This window comes from Lissotriton vulgaris, chromosome 4_1, assembly GCF_964263255.1.
Source record: "Lissotriton vulgaris chromosome 4_1, aLisVul1.2, whole genome shotgun sequence".
Classification (NCBI taxonomy): domain Eukaryota; kingdom Metazoa; phylum Chordata; class Amphibia; order Caudata; family Salamandridae; genus Lissotriton; species Lissotriton vulgaris.
In genome coordinates, this window is record NC_141691.1 from 1,757,643,442 (window position 1) to 1,757,669,279 (window position 25,838).

Consider the following 25,838-nt stretch of genomic DNA (forward strand, 5'->3'; position numbering starts at 1 on the left):
TAGAATTTCTATATTGGTTGGTTGAATTAGTGATTCAACATCAGCTGTTAATGTGTTTATTATCTCAGTATTGTTAAGAGCTATGTGTGAAGCTAAATAACTGTCTTCTGTTACATGCAGTCTATTGTCCTGACTATTGCTGTTTTGTGTGTTTATTATTGTATTTTCTACTTGTAAGTTATTTGAAGGAATTTCCCCTAATGCATTTATAGATATATGTGTCGTATGAACATATATGCTTTTTCTAGACTTTACATTTCCTTGTTTATGATTCCGTTGTGTTTGGTGTAATCCTTTTTTGCTAATTGTTGTTATGTTCACTGTAGTTAAATCTAAAGTAATACTCTCTGAATTAGTAATTTGTTCTCTATTGCCTAACTTTAGGATGTATTCTATAATAAGATTAATAGAGTCAATTTGGATAGCAATACATGTTCCATTAGGATGTTGTATTGCATTTTCATTTTGGCTATGTGAATCAAATAGAGAGTATGTATGTATAGTTTTGAAGACTGAAATTATATATCTACCTATAGAGATCAATACACCAGTTTTTGAATTAATTGTAGAAGTTAATGCAGATATAAATTTACTATGTAAAGTTTGTGCTGATTTTGTTAGTTCTTCGCTAAAGCATTTTTTGAGCTTTGTAGAATAGATTATGTCATTGCTAACTATGTAATTTGGTAACTTTAGAGGTTGCATACAATCTTGTTCATCGACAGAGTGCATTTCAGTGTACAAAGCATCTGCAAGATTCATAATACAGTGCAAGTCTACACTATCCCAAATATATGCTGGTTTACAGTAGTTCTTTAGAATAGCAAATATACTATTTTGAAGACAATGTGTACAGTGAATACTTTTATCACTATGTGTATTTTTTTCCTGTGGATGTGTGTTATGTAAAAAGGGAATTTCTTGTGGTGTTTGTGTTAAAATATTTGAATCTATATTGGTATTATTTGTGCTACTTTCCTTGTTCTGCAATGTGCTATTATGTATATTATCATGAAGTAAACTGTCATTACTTCCAGTAATAAGTTTATATGTATTATAGTAATCACTTGAATATGTGTTTGTATGTACATTACTTGTGTTTATTGTTTGTTGTACATTTATGTGTGTGTTATTAATTACATTAGTAGAATATGTGTTGGTATTTAAATTACTTGCTGGTATTGTTTGTTGTACATTTATGTGTGTGCTATTAATATGTTGTCTTTCTGTGTTGCTCTTAACTGTTTTCTTAAGTATACTTGCATATGTGTCAGTAGGAGTAGTCTCTTCTGGTGTATTAGTATATTGTGTTGTGCTGATCTGCTTGCTGTTCTTTTTAGATTGATTATTAGGCCCTGTTGTAGTGAGAATTGCACAGGAATACGTACTAGTACTAGGAGTATTATCTAAAAATGCTAATGGCTGTTCCTTATTCCAAAAAGTATTTTTTTTAGATTGACATCTCTGAATGATTTTTTTGGCATTTTCTATACGCATTTCAAATGGTTGTGTGAAAAAATTTTCACTACCTTTAGTAGAATACACATAAAAAAATTTCTGTGCTACTGCATTCTTATTTTTTTCATGACGCACCATTGCTTTTTGAAGTGATTCTTTTGTAATCGTACTTATTTGTATTGGAGTTAATTCATACGGCACACAATTCATGTTTGGTTTCTTAAGATAGTGTGCCAGATTAGTGATGTACTCTAGAAGTTTTTCAAATGTGAACTGTATAGTAATACATGTTCCATTTGGATGAGGCATTCCAGTGTTATCACGACTATGTGAGTCAAATACAAAGTACGAATCATTTTTCTTAAACATGGAAATAACATAAATTTCCATGCAAAGTATAACACCGGAGTTGGAATCAAGTGCAGGTTTTAATATTTTGTTGAGATTTGGAAACGAAGGGTCACATTGTTGTAATATGTCTCCATAATAAGGTTCTTTAAGTTTAAGAGAATAGATAGTAGTATTGTGTTCAATAAAATTTGGTAACTCATCTGGATGCCTAAGTTGTTCGCTATTAAGTAAATGCATATCTATATATAAAGCATCACCTAATTTCATAATGTAATGCAAGTCTTCTTTAGTCCATGTATGTGCATCTTTGTAATAGTTGTGTATAATTGCAAAAGTACTATTTGGCAAGCATTGATAACCTCTAGAATTGCATGTAAATTTGTCATGACCTTGATGATAATCTGCTGCTAGTATTTGCATCTTAGCTAAGCTAATTTATGAAATAATTTGATATCGCTACAGTATTGCTAGATTTTTTTGTTATACGTGAGTCTTTTTCGTTCTCTCTCTCTTATTTAATCTATATATATATATATATATATATATATATATCTATTGCTAATTTATATTTGTTTTGTAGTTAACTATAATGCAAGGCAATTAATTGAACACTATTTTTTTGCTTTGTATTTTAGGTAGCAGCTTTAGATGTATCTTTTTTACAATTTTAGTGATGTACTAGCTATAAGTTATACTATTAGCATATATATATATATATATATATATATATATATATATATATATATATATATATATATATATATATATATATATATATATATATATTTGGATATATATATATTTGGATATATTTATATGTATATATATAGTTATTTTACTGTTAAATATATTCCAAGTTACAGGTTGATAGCTTATTTAAAAAACACTTCTAATTGTATATATTTCCAAACAATTAGCAATTGTCTTAATAAAAGAAATAATTTTCAATGGTAAGTATATAAATATATATATAATTTTTTTTATAACTAATTATATATATGATTAGGTCTAGTTTTTTTTTTCTCTAAATCCACTCTATTGTTGTTTTTGACTTGTTTTATAGTTGGAGCTGGTAGCAAAATAAAAAGCAATTAGTTTTACTTTTTTGTTAACTAATTTTTTTTCTTAAGATTAATGTTACCTATGGAAATCTTCTATATGATATTTTCTAATTATAAGTATATACTCTATATATATATATATATATATATATATATATATATATATATATATATATATAAATATATATATATATATATATATATATATATATATGTGTGTGTTGATATATGTGTCTTATTATTTTACTTGCTATTTCTATACTTACAAGTCAATACAGAAGCAAAATAGATACTTTTACCGTGATGATGTTTTCACTGATGTTGTGTCAAACAATTATGAACGTCTGATGTTCTTCAATCAATTGGCAATCTAAGGAAGAATGAAACAAGCATTAATATTGAGTTTACATATTAATATAATCAAAGCGGCTCGATACTCCTAATCATTGTTAGTATTTTAAAAATTTTAGCAAAAAGTTTTTTATTTGTAATTAATTAATAGTATTAAATTGTGTATACAGTAAGTTATATTTAATACTATATAGTGTATTGTATTGTATGTTGATATAGGTTTTTGAAACATTGTGACTAGAGTGCATGTGTAAAGAGTGCATGTGTAAAGAGTGCATGTGTAAAGAGTGCATGTGTAAAGAGTGCATGTGTAAAGAGTGCATGTGTAAAGAGTGCATGTGTAAAGAGTGCATGGCTAAAGAGTGCATGGCTAAAGAGTGCATGGCTAAAGAGTGCATGTGTAAAGAGTGCATGTGTAAAGAGTGCATGTGTAAAGAGTGCATGTGTAAAGAGTGCATGTGTAAAGAGTGCATGTGTAAAGAGTGCATGTGTAATGAGTGCCAAACGTATATGTACAAAGGCATATGTGTAGAAATTGTGTGTACAAAGTGTATATGTAGTACATACTTTAAGACTATGTGTAGAAGTTGTATGTGTAGTATGTGTGTGGACTGAGTGATGAAGCATATTAGTAGTCGTAAATCGAGTATTAGAAGTGTATGTAGTATAGAGTAACTAGTAAAGTATAGTAGTAAGGAGGATAAAGTGAGCAAGATAGAGAGAGATGGAGGGCAGGAAGAAGAGATGTTAATAAAGAGGGGTGGATAGGCAATATTGAGAGTAGTGGAAAGATGAAGAGAAAGATAAGGAAAAGAGAGAAGTATGATAAGGAAGAGAGAGGATATAGAGGTGTAGAAAGGAAGCTAAAAAAAAATAGAAATGTAAATTACACGATGTGATTTTTATTAGAAGTTGTAAAGAGTGTATTAGATGCATTGTTTGTAATTTTAAGCAAGTACAAAGGAATAGGAGAGGTAGTGAGATTAAGGAACACTTAATCCCCTGTTAAATCTAAATAAACAAGAGAAGAGACGTTAAATAAATCTGAAATTGCCACAGAGACTGAGTGATGCAACTGGGGAATTGCACACTCACTTTAGGTGGAAAAGAAAGCCCTCACACACCGACCTAGTCAGTGTCATGCTTCATCATTGGGCCCCACCAAAGAGGCCGAATGCCTCTTTGGTGTGCTACGACGCCAGAAGACTGCGGAGCATGTTTTGTGAAAAAGGCATGTTGTGAGTTTTATAATTAAAACTGCCTAATGTGTAAGTAAAAATCTATAATTCTTGATGCTTAGTACACAAATGAAAGAGTTATGTGTCTGAATTTAATGCCCAAGGTAATGGATTTGTTAATTTAAAATACTAATTAGTCAGTCAACATGTTTCATCTTTTACAGTTGTTTACATTTACTTAGGCATTTATAATGACAGAATTATACCCCGGCGGTATGGACTCTCTAATTGCCCACCCTGACCTGGGGGCGTGAAAGTGAAAATATCAAAAAAAGGATTTAGTGCATAAAAAAAGGGGGAAGAGCAATTGCTCATTCCAAAAATACTCCTAATTGCGGAGTGTTTGTGCACCTGTAAAAGAAATAACAGACAAACATATAAAACTTTCACACAATTAGTTGTAAATATAAGTCATTGCGTTTGTCCAGGGTGTTCCATAGTTGTAGCATAGTGTTCCTAAATAAACACTATAGTTAACATTATCTATATATCTATATAGCCTTATAGGGATGCTCACACTAACTTAGTAAAGTGAAGTGGAAAAATGTGTGTAAAGCACACAAAGTAGCTAGAAAGTGTTGATGAAGAGAGAAGACACATAAGAGAGATCAAGAGAGCTAGAAAGCAAGAAGAGAAGTAAGTGCAGAATGGAGTGAGAAGATAGCAAGTAAAAAGTGCAAGATAGAAAGTGAAGACAAGATGGAGACGTAGATAGAGAGTGAAGGCAGGAAGGAGAGAGGACATGAGAGAGAGAGAAAAAGGGAGGGTAGGATGTAGGGCATGAGCAAGAAGGAGGAATGGATGGAAGAAGGTGCAGGAGCAAGAGGGCCAGCTCAGTGGTGTAAAGACTTTCAGGTAAGCAATTTTGTGTTTTGTAAAGCTGATAATACTGTCACTTTGAATGCGCCGAATGTGACTAAATTTATTTTTCTTTAGTTGCAGTATTTGACAGCAGGGTTGGGCAAGTATTTCTTGTTGCCATTTTGTCTTGAGATCTTTGGCTCGCTGTCTCAGTGTCCATGGTGCAAGGACCCCCATAGAGATAGATGTAGATGGAGGGCAGTAAAGAAGAGAGCAGTTGGAAGAGTGGGCAAGAGGAAGAGTGATAGCAAAGGGGAAAAAAGCGGAGAGGGAGATAAAGAGAATAATGATAGATAAGGAAGGAGAGAAAGAGTGGATGCAGAGAGTGAGCAAGAGGAAAAAACAGATAAAAGATAGAAAAGAGAGAAAGTTAAAGGGATAAAACAGGGAGAATGTGCAAGAGAGAAGAATAGTAGATAGGGAGGAAGAGAGGGAGGAAGAGAGAGGGAAGACGAAAAGTAAGTGTACAATGGAGCGAGAAGATAGGAAACAAAGAGTGCAAGATAGTAACTATTTCTGGTCGGCATTTTGTCTTGGGATCCATGGCTCTCTGTCTCCATGGCACAAGGGATTTCAGGTATGCGTTTTAAATTGTAATGTAATTAGTATTTCTCTTACAGGTGTTTAACTATTTTGTTTATATTCTTATAATATGTTTTTTTTTTGGGCTGTTCTCTCTAGTGTTTCCGTGTTGGGTCTCCTCCTTGGCGTAACAACTTTCAGGTAAGCGATGTGTTTTGTAACAAATAAATGACTGTCTCTTTTGAATGACCGGATTTTTTTTTAAGTTTGAAAAGGTTTTTTTGACTTCATTCTACCCTTACGTTTCTTTTTGTCTTTTTTTTCTCTTCCTCCCTATGTACTATTTTTCTCTTGCACTTGCTCCCTCTTTTATCCTTTTAACTTTCTCTTTTTTATCTGTTTTTTCTATTGCTCACTCTCTGCATACTCTCTCTTGCCTTATCTATCCTTATTCTTTATCTCCCTCTCCTTTCTGCTTTTTTTTCCCTTTGCCATCACTCTTCCTCTTGCCCCCTCTTCCAACTGCTCTCTTCTTACTGCCCTCCATCTACATCTCTCTCTATGGGGGTCCTTGCACCATGGAGACTGAGACAGTGAGCCAAAGAGTGCAAGATAGAAAGAGAAGACAAGATGAGGACAGAGATGGAGAGTGAAGGCAGGAAGGAGATAAAACGCAGGAGTAAGAAGAAAGACAGAATGTTAAGGAAGAGTAAGAAGTAGGGCATGAGCAAGAGGGAGGGAGAGAGAGCAGATGGAAGAGGGTGCAGGAGAGAGGGATGGTAGAGAGAAAAGAAAGCATAAAGGAGATAGAGAGAAGAATGATAGATAGGGAGGAAGAGGAACACGGAGAGTATTAGAAAGAGGAAAAGAAAAGAAAAAGGAGAGTGCAGGACAGAGAAGCATGATAGATAGAAAAGGAGCTAGAAGAAAGGAGAGAGCAGATGGAATAGGGGGCAGGAAGAAGGAAGAGAGCATAAAGGAGAGATATATAGAGAAGAATGAATAAAGAAGTAATTAAAAAAAGGAAGAGAGAGTGCCAAGAAAGAACGGAGTATGCAGAGAGGAGGTGAAAAGAAGATAGAGAAAGATAAGTAAGAAAGAGGAAGAGAGTGCCGGAGATAGAAGTATGATAGATAAGGAAGTAGAGAGGATGCAAGATAAATGGAGATCATGAGAGAGAACGTAGAAAGGGGGAAAAGACTGCAGAATGGAGGCAGAGGGCAAAAAATATAAGGAGTGCAAGATGGAAAGGCAGAACAAGATAGGGAAGGAGATAGAGAGTGAAAGTCACAGAGTGCAAAAGGAAGAGCAAGAAAGAGAGAGAAAGCAGGAGTTAAAGGGAGGGTGTGCATGAGCAAGAAAGAATTAAGAAGGGAGCAGTTGGAAGAGGGGGCAAGAGGGAGAGTGATGGCAAAGGGAAAATAGCAGAAGGGAGATAAAAAAAGAATCATGATAGAGAGGGAGGAAGAAGGAAGGAGAGAGAGCAGATGGAATAGGGGTCAAGAGTAAGAAGAAAGAGAGCAAAAAGGAGAGAGAAAAGAGAAGAGAGTGCAGAATGGAGTCAGAGGGCAAGAAAGAGAAGGAGTGCAAGATGGAAATGTAGCACAAGATAGGGAAGGAGATAGAAAGTGCAAGTAAGAGAGAGGGCAAAAGGGAGAGCAAGGGAGAGAGAGAAAATGCATGATGTAAAGAGAGGGTGGGAAGGAGGGCATGAGCAAGAAATAAGTAAAGTAGCAGTTGGAAGAGGGGGCAAGAGGGAGATTGATGGCAAAGAGAAAAGAGCCGAAAGGAGGGAGATAAAAAGAGAAGCATGATCGAGTGGGAGCAAGAAGGAAAGAGAGTAGTTGGAATAGGGGGCAAGAGGGAGAAGGAGGAGAGAGCAGAAAGGAGAGAGATATATAGGAGAGCGATAAAGAGAACGGGAGGAAATAGATTGTGATGGAAGAAAGAAGGTGAGAGGGTAGATGAAGAAAAGCACAAGAGTGTGAATATAAGAAGCAGAGAAAGAAAGGAGAGAGATGGAAAGGGTATGCAAGAAGAAGAGAGGGGCAAAAGGTAAGAGAGCAAGAGGGAGAGAGATAAAGATCGAAGGAATAGGAAGAGAGGGCAGGAGATATAAGCATGATAGAAAAGGATGGAGAGAGCAAGCAGAAAGGAGAAAGGACGCAGGGCGCAAAGGGAGCAGGTTTTTTGCGCAGGCCAAAACCTAATGAGAACTGTAGTGTGAGTTTGGGTCGGCCCTCGTCATTCATTGTCTGGCTCCATAAATTGAGCCTAGCCATTGGACGAGGGGCCTGTCCGTCAATTTAGAGCAGACTCAGGGGCGTTCAAGATTCTTTTGCTTTTGCCGACGTCACGCGACGCCGGGAACGCCCCCGATTCTGGCCCGGCATTGCCGGGACCTGCCTTTGATGACGTATCAGGTTTCTTTGTCTGTGGCGGAACAAATTGCAGGTAAGCGATGGTGTCTTTTGTAATATAAATGACTGTCTCTTTTGAATGCCCCAGCTGAAATGTTTAATGACGTATTTTTTTTTGTTGTTCTCTGCAGGTATTTGGCGACGGCACGGTGGGGGTAACAATTTCCGGTCTGTATCCTTGGCTCGCTGTCTGTCTCCGTCTCCATGGTACAAGGTATTTCTTGCAGGTAAGAGATGGTGTCTTTTAAGGACAGAGATGGAGAGTGAAGGCAGGAAGGAGATAATACGCAGGAGTAAGAAGAAAGGCAGAAGGTAAAGGAAGAGTAAGAAGTAGGGCATGAGCAAGGAGGGAGGGAGAGAGAGCAGATGGAAGAGGGTGCAGGAGAGAGGGATGGTAGAGAGTAAAGAAAGCATAAAAGAGATAGAGAGAAGAATGAAAGATAGGGAGGAAGAGGAACACAGAGAGTATTAGAAAAGAAGGAGAGTGCAGGACAGAGAAGCATGATGGATAGAAAAGGAGCAAGAAGAAAGGAGAGAGCAGATGGAATAGGGGGCAGGAAGAAGAAGGAAGAGAGCAGAAAGGAGAGATATATAGAGAAGAAAGAATAAAGAAGTAATTTAAAAAAAGAAGAGAGAGTGCAAAAAAAGAACGGAGTACGCAGAGAGGAGGTAAAAAGAAGATAGAGAAAGAGGAAGAGAGTGCAGGAGATAGAAGTATGATAGATAAGGAAGTAAAGAGGATGCAAGATAATGGAGATCATGAGAGAGAACGTAGAAAGGGGAAAAGACTGCAGAATGGAGGCATAGGGCAAAAAATAGAAGGAGTGCAAGATGGAAAGCCAGAACAAGATAGGGAAGGAGATAGAAAGTGAAAGTCACAGAGTGCAAAAGGAAGAGCAAGAAAGAGAAAGCAGGAGTTAAAGGGAGGGTGTGCATGAGCAAGAAAGAATTAAGAAGGGAGCAGTTGGAAGAGGGGGCAAGAGGGAGAGTGATGGCAAAGGGAAAATAGCAGAAGGGAGATACAAAAATAATCATGATAGAGAGGGAGGAAGAAGGAAGGAGAGAGAGGAGATGGAATAGGGTGCAGGAGAGAGAAAAAAGAGCAAAAAGTAGAGATAAGAGAGTGCAGAATGGAGTCAGAGGGCAAGAAAGAGAAGGAGTGCAAGATGGAAATGGAGAACAAGATAGGGAAGGAGATATAAAGTGAAAGTAAGAGAGAGGGCAAAAGGGAGAGCAAGGGAGAGAGAGAAAATGCATGAGGTAAAGAGAGGGTGGGAAGGAGGGCATGAGCAAGAAATAAGTAAGAATGGAGCAGTTGGAAGAGGGTGCAAGAGGGAGATTGATGACAAAGAGTAAAGAGCAGAAAGGAGGGAGATAAAAAGAGAAGCATAATCGAGTGGGAGCAAGAAGGAAAGAGAGAGCAGTTGAAATAGGGGGTAGGAGGGAGAAGGAGAGAGCAGAAAGGAGAGATATATATAGGAGAGCGATAAAGAGAGCAGGAGGAAACAGATTGTGATGGAAGAAAGAAGGTGAGAGAGTGTAGATGAAGAAAAGCACAAGAGTGTGAATGTAAGATGGAGTGGGCAAAATAAAGAGAAATAAAGAAGGAATACAAGATAGCGACATAAGGAGGAGAGAAAGAAAGGAGAGAGATGGAAAGGGTATGCAAGAAGAAGAGAGGGGCAAAAGGTAAGAGCATGCGGGAGAGAGAAAGATAGAAGGAATAGGAAAAGAGATGGCAGGAGAGATAAGCATGATAGAAAAGGGAGAGAGGAAGCAGAAAGGAGAAAGGACGCAGGAAATAGAGAGATAAAGAATGAATTCAAGAGACAGCTACATCTAGGAAGTAGAGAAAGAAAGGAGAGAGATGGAAAGGGTATGCAAGAAGAAGAGGGGCAAAAGGTAAGAGAGCAAGAGGGAGAGAGATAAAGATAGAAGGAATAGGAAAAGAGAGGGCATGAGAGATAAGCATGATAGAAAAGGAGGGAGAGAGCAAGCAGAAAGGAGAAAGGACGCAGGAAATAGAGAGATAAAGAATGAATTCAAGAGACAGCTACATCTAGGAAGTAGAGAAAGAAAGGAGAGAGATGAAAGGGTATGCAAGAAGAAGAGAGGGGCAAAAGGTAAGAGAGCAAGAGGGAGAGGGATAAAGTTAGAAGGAATAGGAAAAGAGAGGGAAGGAGAGATAAGCATAATAGATAAGTAGGGAGAGAGCAAGCATAAGTAAAGAGAGAGCAAGCCGAGACGCAAGATAGAAAGAGCATGAGAGAGAAGGTAAGGAGGAGTAAAAGTGAGAGCAGAATAGAGTGAGTAAAAGAAAGTGCATGATAGAAAGAAAGAGAAGAGGGGAATACAGGAGAGAGTGTAGAAGAGAAAGGATGCAAAAGAGGGAGAGGAAAAAAAAGAAGGAAAGTAGGAGAAAGTGAGGGAAGAATAGAGCAGGAGTAAATAAAATAGAAAGACTGCTGGCAAAATCATGAAGGAGATGCAGAGTAAATGCAAGAGAGAGTAAATGCAAGAGAGAGGAAAGGCAAGAATGCAAAATTGAAAGGGAAGGCAAGAGAAGGAGATGTATGTATGTTGCATGTGCTGTCTCAGTATCTAAGCATTTGCTGCAGGATGTGGAAGAAGATATAGGGTGTGTGCAGAGACGTATGAACAAAGTCTTGGTTATAAGTTTTCCTTTAGGTTTGACCTCTCTCTTGATTACGACCTCACCAGTGCAGCTTTCATCTCCAAACTAAATTAAATGTTGTTTATGAGGCAAACTTTTGTGTATAACTATCCAGCAAAGAATGCCCAGTACAGACAGGAAGAACAAAGTCTTAGTTATAAGTTTTCCTTTAGCTTTGACCTCTCTCCTGATTACGACCTCACCAGTGCTGCTTTCATCTCCAAACTAAATTAAATGTTGTTTATGAGGCAAACTTTTGTGTATAACTATCTAGCAAAGAATGCCCAGTACAGACAGGAAGTACTACCCAAAAAAATGTCTAAAGTAAAATAAGTTTTAAGTATGAACGTACCGTGTTGAATGAACGAATTTGAAAGATGTGTCCTCGATGGGGCAGTTGCACCAAATGGCAAATTTTTTGTCCTGTAAAAGTAAAATATACTGTTAGCAAAAGATTGAAAAGAGGGAGGACATTTGTGTGAAGTATATTAGAAGTTGTAAATAGAGAATTAGAAGCACTATGTATTATAGAGTAATTAGTATAGTAGTAAAGACTATAAAGTAGCAAGGTAGAAAGAGATAGAGGTCAGGAAGAAGAGAGAGATGGAAAGAAAGAGGGGAGGATAGGCAAAAAGAAAAGGAGTGAAAATAAAAAAGGAGAAGGATGATGAACAGTGCAAGTTAAAGAGAAGCTTGATAAGGAGAGAACGCAAAGAAGTGAAAAGACGACAAAGATAAAGAAGGAAGAGAGTGCAGGAAATAGAAGTATGATAGATAGATAAAGAGTGAAGCATAATAGAGAGGGAGCAAGAAGGAAGGAGAGAGCAGCTGGAATAGGGGTCAGGAGAGAGAGGGAAGAGAGAGAGCAGAAAGGAGAGAGATATAGAGGAGAGCGATAAAGTAATTGAAAAAAGGAAGAGAGAGTGCAAGAGAGAACGGGAGGAACTAGATTTTGACAAAAGAATGTGAAAAAGGGTAGATAAAGAAGAAAAGCACAAGAGTGTGAAAGTAAGATGGATAGAGTGTGCAAAATTGAGAGAAATAAAGAAGGAATACAAAAGAGCGAGATATAAGGAGGAGAGAAAGAAGGAGTGGTGGAAAGTGTATGGAAGAAGAGAGGGGCAAAAGGTTAAGATATCAAGAGAGTGAGAGAAATAAAGATAGAAGGAATAGGAAAAGAGAAGGTAAAAGAGATAAGTATAATAGATAAGTCGGGAGATAGCAAGCAGAAGGGGGAGGACGCAAAAAATAGAGAGCAGGAGAGAGAAGAAAAGGATGGGTAAAAGTGAGAGCTGAATAGAGAGGGAGTAAAAGAAAGTGTGCATGATAGAAGGAAAGAAGATTAAAACAGGAGAGAGAAGGTATAAGAGAGGGCATGAAAAAAAGAGGGAGAAGAGAAGAAGAAAAAAAGTAGGTGTAATAGTGAGGGAAGAATAGAGCAGGAGTAAATAAAAGAGAAAGACTGATGGCAAAATGGGAAAGGAGATGCAGAGTAAATGCAAAAGAGATAAAGGCAAGAATGCAAAATTGAACTGGAAGTCAAGAGAGTGAGATGTATGTATGTTGCATGTGCTAGCTTAGTATGTAAGCATTTGCTGCCGGGACCTGTAAAGCAAAAGAAAGAGAAAGTAGGAGAAAAGGAGAGAAGAATAATGCGAGAGTGAAAGAAAGGACAGTGAATGTAAAATTGTGAAGGAGATGCAGAGTAAATGCAGAAGAGAGACATAAGGAAAGGCAAGAAAGAAATTGAAAGGGAAGGCAGGAAAGAAAGAGATGTATGTATATTGCGTGTGGTAAATGAGTCAAAGCATTTCCTACAGGGACCTGTAAAAAAAGTGTTTGTTATAAGTTTTCCTTCTCTGCTGACTACAACTTCACCAGTGCAGCGCTTGTACAAAAGCATAAGATGTGCTTTATGAGCGAAATTTTGTGTATAACTATACAGCAAAGAATGCTCAGTACAAACAGCAATTATTAAAAAAAGAAATGTATTAAGTAAAATAAATAAAGTATTAACATACCGTGTTTATATAACGAATTTCAAATTGTGTAGTCGATGGGTCAGTTGCAACAAACGTCTACTTTTTTACCCTATAAAACAAAAATAGCATTAGCAAAATATTATGAGTGCAGGCAAAAAAAGCAGTGATTTTCTCATGCAAACTGTGCAAATTGAATCTTAGCTAAAGCTTTGCGTATTAGCGATTAATGCGTTCTAATGTAATAGTATGGCAATTATTTGCGTCACGTTACTGGTTTGTATGTGCCTTTAAAAATATAGAAATCCGCGCATGCACGTAGTGAAAATAAAACAAGGAATGTTGTCAGTGTTTTATTTAATTTCTCGCATCGTGTAAAGCAGTTTGTGAACTAAAGTTGTAACTGAACATATATATATATATATGTGTGTGTGAAAGATTAGTCTTACCTAAAGAACTGAAATGGATTAACCAAAAACATGGTGAAATTGTCCAAATGTATATACAACACAATTTAATTGTAAAGTGATACATATTCTTACTGCAAATTAGTTTCACAGAAAGGCATACTTACATGCGCAAACATTTTCATCCTAAATGCACAGTTTGCAAACATTTATATCGTAAATGTACCTATTGGCGATGTATGAAAAAGAACTCAAAGGCATTAAACAAAAACATGGGGAAATTGGCCAAATGTATATGCAAGACAATTTAAATCTAAAGTGATACGTATTATTACTGATTTGTTTGCGCGTATAAAAACAGAAAAATGTGCTCGTAATACCGCTGCTCAAAAGAACCGATTACTTTCACAGAAAGGCCTGAACTTACATGCGCAAACATTTTCATCCTAAATGCACAGTTTGCCCATGTATAACTTTGCACTGAAAGTCGTCGTGTCTCACCTTATCCTAACTGTTCTTTATGCTCTCAGTAAATGTAACGGGCCTTCATGCTCTGACTAAATCTAGTGTTGCGACAAACACATGCTTGTGCTCAGCTAACTCTCAGCCCTACGATTGGAGCATATTAAATAAAATCTGGGACAAATGACTTTCACAGAAAGTGCGAAACTTACATGCGCAAACATTTTCCTCCTAAATGCTCAGTTTGCCGATGTATAACTTTGCACTGAAAGTCGTCGTGTCTCAGCTTATCCTAACTGTTCTTTATGCTCTCAGTAAATGTAACGGGCCTTCATGCAATGACTAAATCTAGTGTTGCGACAAACACATGCTTGTGCTCATCTAACTCTCAGCCCTACGATTTGAGCATATTAAATAAAAAAGGGGACAAATTACTTTCACAGAAAGGGCTAAACTTACATGCGCAAACATTTTCCTCCTTTATGCAGTTTGCCGATGTATAACTTTGCACTGAAAGTCGTCGTGTCTCACCTTATCCTAACTGTTCTTTATGCTCTCAGTAAATGTAACGGGCCTTCATGCAATGACTAAATCTAGTGTTGCGACAAACACATGCTTGTGCTCATCTAACTCTCAGCCCTACGATTTGAGCATATGAAATGAAATCTGGCATCGCACAAACAAGGCATCCAAAATGTTCATAATGACGAATTGGATTAAACAGCAAGGCCTTACAAAGTAAGCATGTGTTCGAATTTTCAAAGGCCATGAATAAAGTAGACATGCGCAAACATTTCTATCGTAAATCTACCTACATTTTTCTCCTAAATGCACAGTTTCCCGATGTATAACTTTGCACTGAAACTCGTTGGTCTCACCTTATCCTAACTGTTCTTTATGCTCTCAGTATAAAATCTGGGACAAATGACTTTCACAGAAAGGGCGAAACTTACATGCGCAAACATTTTCCTCCTAAATGCTCAGTTTGCCGATGTATAACTTTGCACTGAAAGTCGTCGTGTCTCACCTTATCCTAACTGTTCTTTATGCTCTCAGTAAATGTAACGGGCCTTCATGCAATGACTAAATCTAGTGTTGCGACAAACACATGCTTGTGCTCATCTAACTCTCAGCCCTACAATTTGAGCATATTAAATAAAAAAGGGGACAAATTACTTTCACAGAAAGGGCTAAACTTACATGCGCAAACATTTTCCTCCTAAATGCAGTTTGCCGATGTATAACTTTGCACTGAAAGTCGTCGTGTCTCACCTTATCCTAACTGTTCTTTATGCTCTCAGTAAATGTAACGGGCCTTCATGCTCTGACTAAATCGAGTGTTGCGACAAACACATGCTTGTGCTCAGTTAACTCTCAGCCCTACGATTTGAGCATATGAAATAAAATCTGGCATCGCACAAACAAGGCATCCAAAATGTACATAATGACGAATTGGATTAAACAGCAAGGCCTTACAAAGTAAGCATGTGTTCGAATTTTTAAAGGCCATGAATAAAGTAGACATGCGCAAACATTTATATCGTAAATCTACCTACATTTTCCTCCTAAATGCACAGTTTGCCGATGTATAACTTTGCACTGAAACTCGTCGGTCTCACCTTATCCTAACTGTTCTTTATGCTCTCAGTAAATGTAACGGGCCTTCATGCTCTGACAAAATCGAGTGTTGCGACAAACACATGCTTGTGGTCAGCTAACTCAGCCCCACGATTTCAGCATATTAAATAAAATGTGGCATCGCACAAACAAGGCATCCAAAATGTACATAATGGCGAATTTGAATAAACAGAGGTCCTTACAATGTAAGCATTTGTTTGAATTTGAAAAGTTCATGAATAAAGGAGACATGCGACAAAATTTATATCGTAAATGTACCTATTGGCGATGTACCAAAAAGAACTCAAACGCATTAAACAAAAACATGGTGAAATTGGACAAACGTATAGGCAACACAATTCAATTCTAAAGTGATTCATATTATTACTGCTTTGTTTGCGCGTGTAAAACTGAAAATTGTGTTCGTAATACCGCTGCTCAAAAGGACAAATTACTTTCACAGACAGGCAAGTAACTTACAGTTTATGTCGAAAGGCTCCAGTCCGCTGTCTCGAAGTATACCTCCTGAGATCGGTCGAAAAATCGAGAGAGGCTCCAGTCCACTGTCTCGAAGTATACCTTCTGAGCTCGCTCGAAGAAATGTTTCTTTCCGTGACTGTAGTCCTTTACATACTGTGGAAGACAAAAAACGCAGTTAGTTCATTAAATAACAAAAGACTTGCAAAGTTTGTTGCTAAGAACATGTAGGTGAGATGTTGTTTAGGATGTTGCTGTCTCGACATATGTAAATTGCCGATAGGAGGCTGTCTGGCCGAATGAAAAGGTCGTGGATGCTGTGACTCGTTAGAGTACTTAGTGGCTATGTGCGACTTTTGCCGATCTTGAATATCAAAGCTTAGTGGTAGACGAGTTGGCGCCACGCTGCCTGCAAATACAAAAAGAAGTGCTGGTGAATATCATTTTGTTAAAGTAGAAAAACACGATAGCTCTTTGCAATAATTCCCCACACAGAAAGCACACGATATAAAATAACTATTAAAGTAAGCATAATAGAATTACGAGTGCCACCCATCCGTCTAATACCTGCAAGGAAAACAAAATAGATGTATTAAAAAATATAGAGCATTCAAAGAAACAAAACAGTTTTATTTTACAAAAGACAAAATCTATTCAATCTCTTACATGAAAAGCCTTGCACCATGAAGACAGCTTGCCAAAGATCACAAAACAAAATGGCTAACGGAAATAGTTACCCCCACCACGCCGCCGACAGATTCCTGCAAATAAAGGAAAAGAAATGAAGTCAGAAATTACTTTTGAAACGTAAAAAAACACTCCGGGTATTCGAAAGTGACAGTAATTGTTTAGTTACAAAACACATCGCTTACCTGCAAGTCGTCACGCCACGGATGAGACCCGACACGGAAACACTAGAGAGAACAGGCCAAAAAAGAAACATTAGAAGAACATAAACCAAATAGCCCGAACACCTGTTACGTTACAATCTACAACACCTGTAAGAAAATAAAAATTACATTCGAATCTATCTACACCGAGTCGCACTAATACATGACCACAGCGCTTACCTTAAAGTCGTTCGTCCACGGGGAAGGAAAGCCGACACGTCACGGCAGGCTACACGGAAACACTAGAGAGAACAGCCCAAAAAAGAAACATTAAAAGAATATAAACAAAAAAGGCTGAACACCTGTAAAAGAAATACTAATTACATTACAATTTAAATCGCGTACCTGAAATCCCTTGGACCAAGGAGACGGAGACAGACAGCCAAAGATCCCATGACAAAATGGCGCCCGGAAATCGTTACCACGCCGCCGCCGTTCAATTCCTGCAAAGAAAGGAAGATACATAAACTCAAAAATACCTTTTCCAAGTTAAAAAACTCCCGGGCATTGAAAAGGGACAGTCATTTGTTACAAAACACAACATGGCTTACCTGCAAGTCGTCACGCCACGAATGAGACCCTACACAAAAACACAAAAGAGAACAGGCCCAAAAAATAAATACATTACAATCTAAACAAAACAGGCTGAACACATAAAAGAAATTACAATGACATAAAAATGTAAATTACAAAACACACCATCGCTTACGTGCAAGTCGTCACGCCACGGAGGAGACCCAACACGGAAACATTAGAGAAAACAGGCCCAAAATATATAAGACCAATAGGCAAAACACTTGTAAACAAAATAAGTATTACATGAAAATGTAAATTGCGTACCCGACACGAAAACACTGTTACAAAACACACAATCGCTTACCTGCAAGTCGTCACGCAACGGAGGAGACCCGACACAAAAACACTAGAGAGAACAGGCCCAAAAAATAAATACATTACAATATAAACAAAATAGACTGAACACATATAAAAGAAATTACAATGACATACAAATGCCAATCGCATACCTGAAATCCATCGTACCACGGAGACAGACACCGAGCGCAAAATGGCGACCGGAAACCGTGACCACGCCCAGAAACCGGGACCACGCCGCGACGCCGAAAAATACCTGCAAAGAAAGTTATATATATTAATTCTAAAAAAAGCTTTACAAAGTTACAAAAACTCACAGTCATTGAAAAGAGACAGTCATTTATTAATTACAAAACACACCATCGCTTACCTGTAAGTCGTCACGCCACGAAGGAGACCCGACACGGAAACATTAGAGAGAACAGGCCCAAAAAGTAACTACATTACAATATAAACACAAGAGGCTGAACACATATAAAAAATTACAATGACATAAAAATGTAAATTACAAAAACACACCATCGCTTACCTGCAAGTCGTCACGCCACGAAGGAGACCCGACACAAAAACAAAAGAGAGAACAGGCCCCAAAAATAAATACATAACAATATAAACAAAATAGACTGAATACATATAAAATAAATTACAATGACATAAAAATGTAAATCGCATACCTGAAATCCATCGTACCACGAAGACAGACACCGAGCGCAAAATGGCGACCGGAAACCGTGACCACGCCCAGAAACCGGGACCACGCCGCGACGCCGAAAAATACCTGCAAAGAAAGTGAGATAAATTAATTTCTAAAACACTTTCCAAAGTTAGAAAAAGTAGAACACATAAAACAAATTACAATTACATACAAATTTAAATCGCGTACCTGAAATCCATCGTACCACGAAGACAGACACCGAGCGCAAAATGGCGACCGGAAACCGTGACCACGCCCAGAAACCGGGACCACGCCGCGACGCCGAAAAATACCTGCAAAGAAAGTGAGATAAATTAATTTCTAAAACACTTTCCAAAGTTAGAAAAAGTAGAACACATAAAACAAATTACAATTACATACAAATTTAAATCGCGTACCTGAAATCCATCGTACCACGAAGACAGACACCGAGCGCAAAATGGCGACCGGAAACCGTGACCACGCCCAGAAACCGGGACCACGTCGCGACGCCGAAAAATACCTGCAAAAGAAGTGAGATAAATTAATTCTAAAAAAAGCTTTACAAAGTTACAAAAACTCACAGTCATTGAACAGAAACCGGGACCACGCCGCGACGCCGAAAAATACCTGCAAAGAAAGTGAGATAAATTAATTTCTAAAACACTTTCCAAAGTTAGAAAAAGTAGAACACATAAAACAAATTACAATTACATACAAATTTAAATCGCGTACCTGAAATCCTTCGTACCACGAAGACAGACACCGAGCGCAAAATGGCGACCGGAAACCGTGACCACGGCCAGAAACCGGGACCACGCCGCGACGCCGAAAAATACCTGCAAAAGAAGTGAGATAAATTAATTCTAAAAAAAGCTTTACAAAGTTATAAAAACTCACAGTCATTGAAAAGAGACAGTCATTTATTAATTACAACACACACCATCGCTTACCTGCAAGTCGTTACGCCACGAAGGAGACCCGACACGGAAACATTAGAGAGAACAGGCCCAAAAAATAAATACATTACAATAAAAACAGAATAGGCTGAACACATAAAAGAAATTACAGCGACATAAAAATGTAAATTAAAAAACACACCATCGCTTACCTGCAAGTCGTCACGCCACGAAGGAGACCCGACACAAAAACACTAGAGAGAACAGGCCCCAAAAATAAATACATTACAATATAAATAAAATAGACTGAATACATATAAAATAAATTACAATGACATAAAAATGTACATCGCATACCTGAAATCCATCGTACCACGAAGACAGACACCGAGCGCAAAATGGCGACCGGAAACCGTGACCACGCCCAGAAACCGGGACCACGCCGCGACGCCGAAAAATACCTGCAAAGAAAGTGAGATAAATTAATTTCTAAAACACTTTCCAAAGTTAGAAAAAGTAGAACACATAAAACAAATTACAATTACATACAAATTTAAATCGCGTACCTGAAATCCTTCGTACCACGAAGACAGACACCGAGCGCAAAATGGCGACCGGAAACCGTGACCACGCCCAGAAACCGGGACCACGCCGCGACGCCGAAAAATACCTGCAAAAGAAGTGAGATAAATTAATTCTAAAAAAAGCTTTACAAAGTTACAAAAACTCACAGTCATTGAAAAGAGACAGTCATTTATTAATTACAACACACACCATCGCTTACCTGCAAGTCATCACGCCACGAAGGAGACCCGACACGGAAACATTAGAGAGAACAGGCCCAAAAAATAAATACATTACAATCTAAACAAAACAGGCTGAACACATAAAAGAAATTACAATGACATAAAAATGTAAATTACAAAACACACCATCGCTTACGTGCAAGTCGTCACGCCACGGAGGAGACCCAACACGGAAACATTAGAGAAAACAGGCCCAAAATATATAAGACCAATAGGCAAAACACTTGTAAACAAAATAAGTATTACATGAAAATGTAAATTGCGTACCCGACACGAAAACACTATTACAAAACACACAATCGCTTACCTGCAAGTCGTCACGCAACGGAGGAGACCCGACACAAAAACACTAGAGAGAACAGGCCCCAAAAATAAATACATTACAATATAAACAAAATAGACTGAACACATATAAAAGAAATTACAATGACATACAAATGCCAATCGCATACCTGAAATCCATCGTACCACGGAGACAGACACCGAGCGCAAAATGGCGACCGGAAACCGTGACCACGCCCAGAAACCGGGACCACGCCGCGACGCCGAAAAATACCTGCAAAGAAAGTTATATATATTAATTCTAAAAAAAGCTTTACAAAGTTACAAAAACTCACAGTCATTGAAAAGAGACAGTCATTTATTAATTACAAAACACACCATCGCTTACCTGTAAGTCGTCACGCCACGAAGGAGACCCGACACGGAAACATTAGAGAGAACAGGCCCAAAAAATAACTACATTACAATATAAACACAAGAGGCTGAACACATATAAAAAATTACAATGACATAAAAATGTAAATTACAAAAACACACCATCGCTTACCTGCAAGTCGTCACGCCACGAAGGAGACCCGACACAAAAACAAAAGAGAGAACAGGCCCCAAAAATAAATACATAACAATATAAACAAAATAGACTGAATACATATAAAATAAATTACAATGACATAAAAATGTAAATCGCATACCTGAAATCCATCGTACCACGAAGACAGACACCGAGCGCAAAATGGCGACCGGAAACCGTGACCACGCCCAGAAACCGGGACCACGCCGCGACGCCGAAAAATACCTGCAAAGAAAGTGAGATAAATTAATTTCTAAAACACTTTCCAAAGTTAGAAAAAGTAGAACACATAAAACAAATTACAATTACATACAAATTTAAATCGCGTACCTGAAATCCATCGTACCACGAAGACAGACACCGAGCGCAAAATGGCGACCGGAAACCGGGACCACGCCCAGAAACCGGGACCACGTCGCGACGCCGAAAAATACCTGCAAAAGAAGTGAGATAAATTAATTCTAAAAAAAGCTTTACAAAGTTACAAAAACTCACAGTCATTGAACAGAAACCGGGACCACGCCGCGACGCCGAAAAATACCTGCAAAGAAAGTGAGATAAATTAATTTCTAAAACACTTTCCAAAGTTAGAAAAAGTAGAACACATAAAACAAATTACAATTACATACAAATTTAAATCGCGTACCTGAAATCCATCGTACCACGAAGACAGACACCGAGCGCAAAATGGCGACCGGAAACCGGGACCACGCCCAGAAACCGGGACCACGCCGCGACGCCGAAAAATACCTGCAAAAGAAGTGAGATAAATTAATTCTAAAAAAAGCTTTACAAAGTTACAAAAACTCACAGTCATTGAAAAGAGACAGTCATTTATTAATTACAACACACACCATCGCTTACCTGCAAGTGGTTACGCCACGAAGGAGACCCGACACGGAAACATTAGAGAGAACAGGCCCAAAAAATAAATACATTACAATAAAAACAGAATAGGCTGAACACATAAAAGAAATTACAGCGACATAAAAATGTAAATTAAAAAACACACCATCGCTTACCTGCAAGTCGTCACGCCACGGAGGAGACCCGACACGGAAACATTAGAGAGAACAGGCGCAAAATATATAAAACAAATAGGCTAAAGACTTGTAAACAAAATAAGTATGACATGAAAATGTAAATTGGGTACCCGACACGAAAACACTATTAGAAAACACACCATCGCTTACCTGCAAGTCGTCACGCCACGGAGGAGACCAGGAGACAGACAGCAAGCCAAGGATCCCGACCGGAAATTGTTCCCCCCACCGGGCCGTCGCAAAATACCTGCAGAGAACAACAACAAAAAAGACAATTAAACATTTCGGCTGGGGCATTAAAAAAAGACAGTCATTTATATTACAAAAGACCCCATCGCTTACCTGCAAGAAATCCCTTGGAGCACGGAGACGGAGACAGACAGCGAGCCAAGGATCCCGACTGGAAATTGTTCCCCCCACCGGGCCGTCGCAAAATACCTGCAGAGAACAACAACAAAAAAGACAATTAAACATTTCGGCTGGGGCATTAAAAAAAGACAGTCATTTATATTACAAAAGACCCCGTCGCTTACCTGCAAGAAATCCCTTGGAGCACGGAGACGGAGACAGACAGCGAGCCAAGGATCCCGACCGGAAATTGTTCCCCCCACCGGGCCGTCGCAAAATACCTGCAGAGAACAACAACAAAAAATACGTGATTAAACATTTCGGATGGGGCATTCAAAAAAGACAGTCATTTATATTACAAAAGACCCCATCGCTTACCTGCAAGAAATCCCTTGGAGCACGGAGACGGAGACAGACAGCGAGCCAAGGATCCCGACCGGAAATTGTTCCCCCCACCGGGCCGTCGCAAAATACCTGCAGAGAACAACAACAAAAAATACGTGATTAAACATTTCGGATGGGGCATTCAAAAAAGACAGTCATTTATATTACAAAAGACACCATCGCTTACCTGCAAGAAATCCCTTGGAGCACGGAGACGGAGACAGACAGCGAGCCAAGGATCCCGACCGGAAATTGTTCCCCCCACCGGGCCGTCGCAAAATACCTGCAGAGAACAACAACAAAAAATACGTGATTAAACATTTCGGATGGGGCATTAAAAAAAGACAGTCATTTATATTACAAAAGACACCATCGCTTACCTGCAATTTGTTCCGCCACAGACAAAGAAACCCGAAACCCGACACGTCAGCAAAGGCAGGTCCCGGCAACCTGCAGAGAACAACAAAAAAAAATACGTCATGTTTAGACACCATCGCTTACCTGCAATTTGTTCCGCCACAGACAAAGAAACCCGAAACTCGACACGTCAGCAAAGGCAGGTCCCGGCAACCTGCAGAGAACAACAAAAAAAAATACGTCATTAAACATTTCGGCTGGGGCATTCAAAAGAGACAGTCATTTATATTACAAAAGACACCATCGCTTACCTGCAATTTGTTCCGCCACAGACAAAGAAACCCGACACGTCAGCAAAGGCAGGTCCCGGCAATGCCGGACCAGACTCGGGGGCGTTCCCGGCGTCGCGTGACGTCGGCAAAAGCCAAAGAATGTCGGGAACGCCCCCGTGTCTGGTCCGGCATTGACGGACAGGCCCCTCGTCCAATGGCAAGGCTCCATTTACGGAGCCAGCTAATGAATGACGAGGGCCGACCCAAAGCACACTACAATTCTCATCAGGTTTTCGCCTGCGCGAAAAAGCTGCGCAGAGCGCAGCTTTCGCCAGGCAAAACCTAATGAGAGTACATAAAAAGAAAAAAAACATATCTCATACATGTAGTCAAGATTTCAATCATTCAGTTGCAGAAAAAGAAACAGGAAGTCTTTGACGGGATATGACATGTTTGTACGCCATATTGGATTGGGAAAGTAAAGTCAAGTTTGGGATCATTATCTGCATGGTGAAGTAAGTATAGTGAGAGGAAGACGGATGAGAGGATAATGGAGATATTTAAGCGTACAACTGAGAGCAGACTGCAGTCAGCTTTACGATTCGGTATGGGGTAAAAGGTGAAAGGTGTACTTTGCAAGCTGGAAAAACATTTCTGACACATTAAGTACAATTTTCATATTATGATATACTATTTTGTGATTACCAAGCCTGTGATTCTGTAAATCCTATACTTCCATACTCCAGAAATGTTGACTTTCTCGTCCAGTCACCAGAGTACACGATCTACCTTTAAATGAAATTCTTGCCATTTGTTTAGATCATTGCTCCTTTCCATATTCCTCTATTTCTGCAATATTGAATATATGTTTGTCACACCATTGCAGCTCACAAGTCACTAACTTGAGCTAATGGAACTAGTATTTTGTTGTTTTTATAAACGAATAGGAGGTGTTGCTTGACTGTCTGTAAAGCTATTAACTTGCAATAGTAGTTAATTTGCCAACGACTGAAAACTGCCTATTTGTCCACCTTCTACATAAACCTCAGAGAGCACTCTGCCAGGAAAAACCTACACAGCATGGTACCCGTTCTCCTTCCTGTAACAAAAACAAAACTCTGCCTTTCAAGAACAATTTCAGAACAACAGTAAATTGATACTTGTACAGTGTTCGGCCTGGTCTTCTCATATTTGGTTGGAGGCAACGCTCTGATCGATGGCCTACCTAACAAATACTGGTTTAACCCCTTCACTGCGGCGGCTATTCCGCTGCAGTGCTAAGGGGCGGGGCGGCAGCACAGCGGGTGAATGCTGGTGATGGAACCGCTCCGTCACCAGTCGCGGTTGAGCTGTGCTCATGATGGAGCGGTTCCGTCATGGCCCCGCCTGCTCAATAGAACGCGCCGCGCAGGCGCGGCGGCCGGGCCATAACGGAACCGCTCCGTCATCAGCACAGCGCCACCGCGGCTGATGACAGAGCGGTTCCGTCATCAGCATGGATAGGGTTAAACCTAGTGGTTGGCTGGCTTGTCATTAGCATGGCCAGATTTAGATAAAGATTTACATTTAGTATGCCAGACAATTAAATAATAGAAGTTCTCGAGTAATCTACTTAGTCAGGTAATTTTTCAACAGAATAAGTCCACATAAAAGATAAACAGATCAAGTAGAGGCCGCAGCCTCATCTGTATTTGGATGGAGGCCCGCAGTGTACACAGAGCATGAGACGCAGCCACTGTGATCCCGGTAGGCATCAAGAGAACCAGAAACAAAATACCTCATGCTGACAAGTGAATCAACAGGATCTGCGTCTGTCTAATAAATGGCAATATACTCAGTAAACATACTGTAGAGTGTTTCCCTAAAATGTACTAAATTAACATATAGTAGAGAGTGTCCCTAAGATCTTCAGCTCAGCAGTGAACACAATGATAGACTGTTGAGAGCACGTTAGCTGCATACTCAAATGTTCCTATAGGTCGGACCCAGTGGCTGAACTGCAGATTAGACCATGCCCTGCTATTAACTGAGCTTAACCTTAGGAGGCCTGGAGCGGTTAATCTACATATGGTGATTTGATGCACCCCAAGATATTGCAAACAAGGTACGCCTGTGTGGCACAGTAGCCACAATTTTGGTATCAATCAACACTCCATTGAAGATGTGGGGCTAAAATGGAATACCTTTAATGAAATGGTATGTGTGGATACCCATCGATTCTAAGCCGCAAACATCATAAACTCAACAATGGATTTAAAACAAACCAGAAGAACCAATCATGAACTCAGTATAAGACTCCAATTACTAGTAAAAAGTCAAACAGAGCCCAGGGGGAATGTAGGAGGCGCTAAACGAGCAGGAGGTGCAGGCATACATAGTGAGACTGCATGCTGAAATCATTAAGGTTACAGACTGTGAAAGGGTCAAATTCACCACACTATGCGAAATAAAAAAAATATTCAAAAATATTACACTTGACTGCACACATGTACCCCGCAAACCATGGAACATGCAGTCCGTCCGCCATCCTGTCGTAACAAGGGACCACCCGCAATAAGGGCA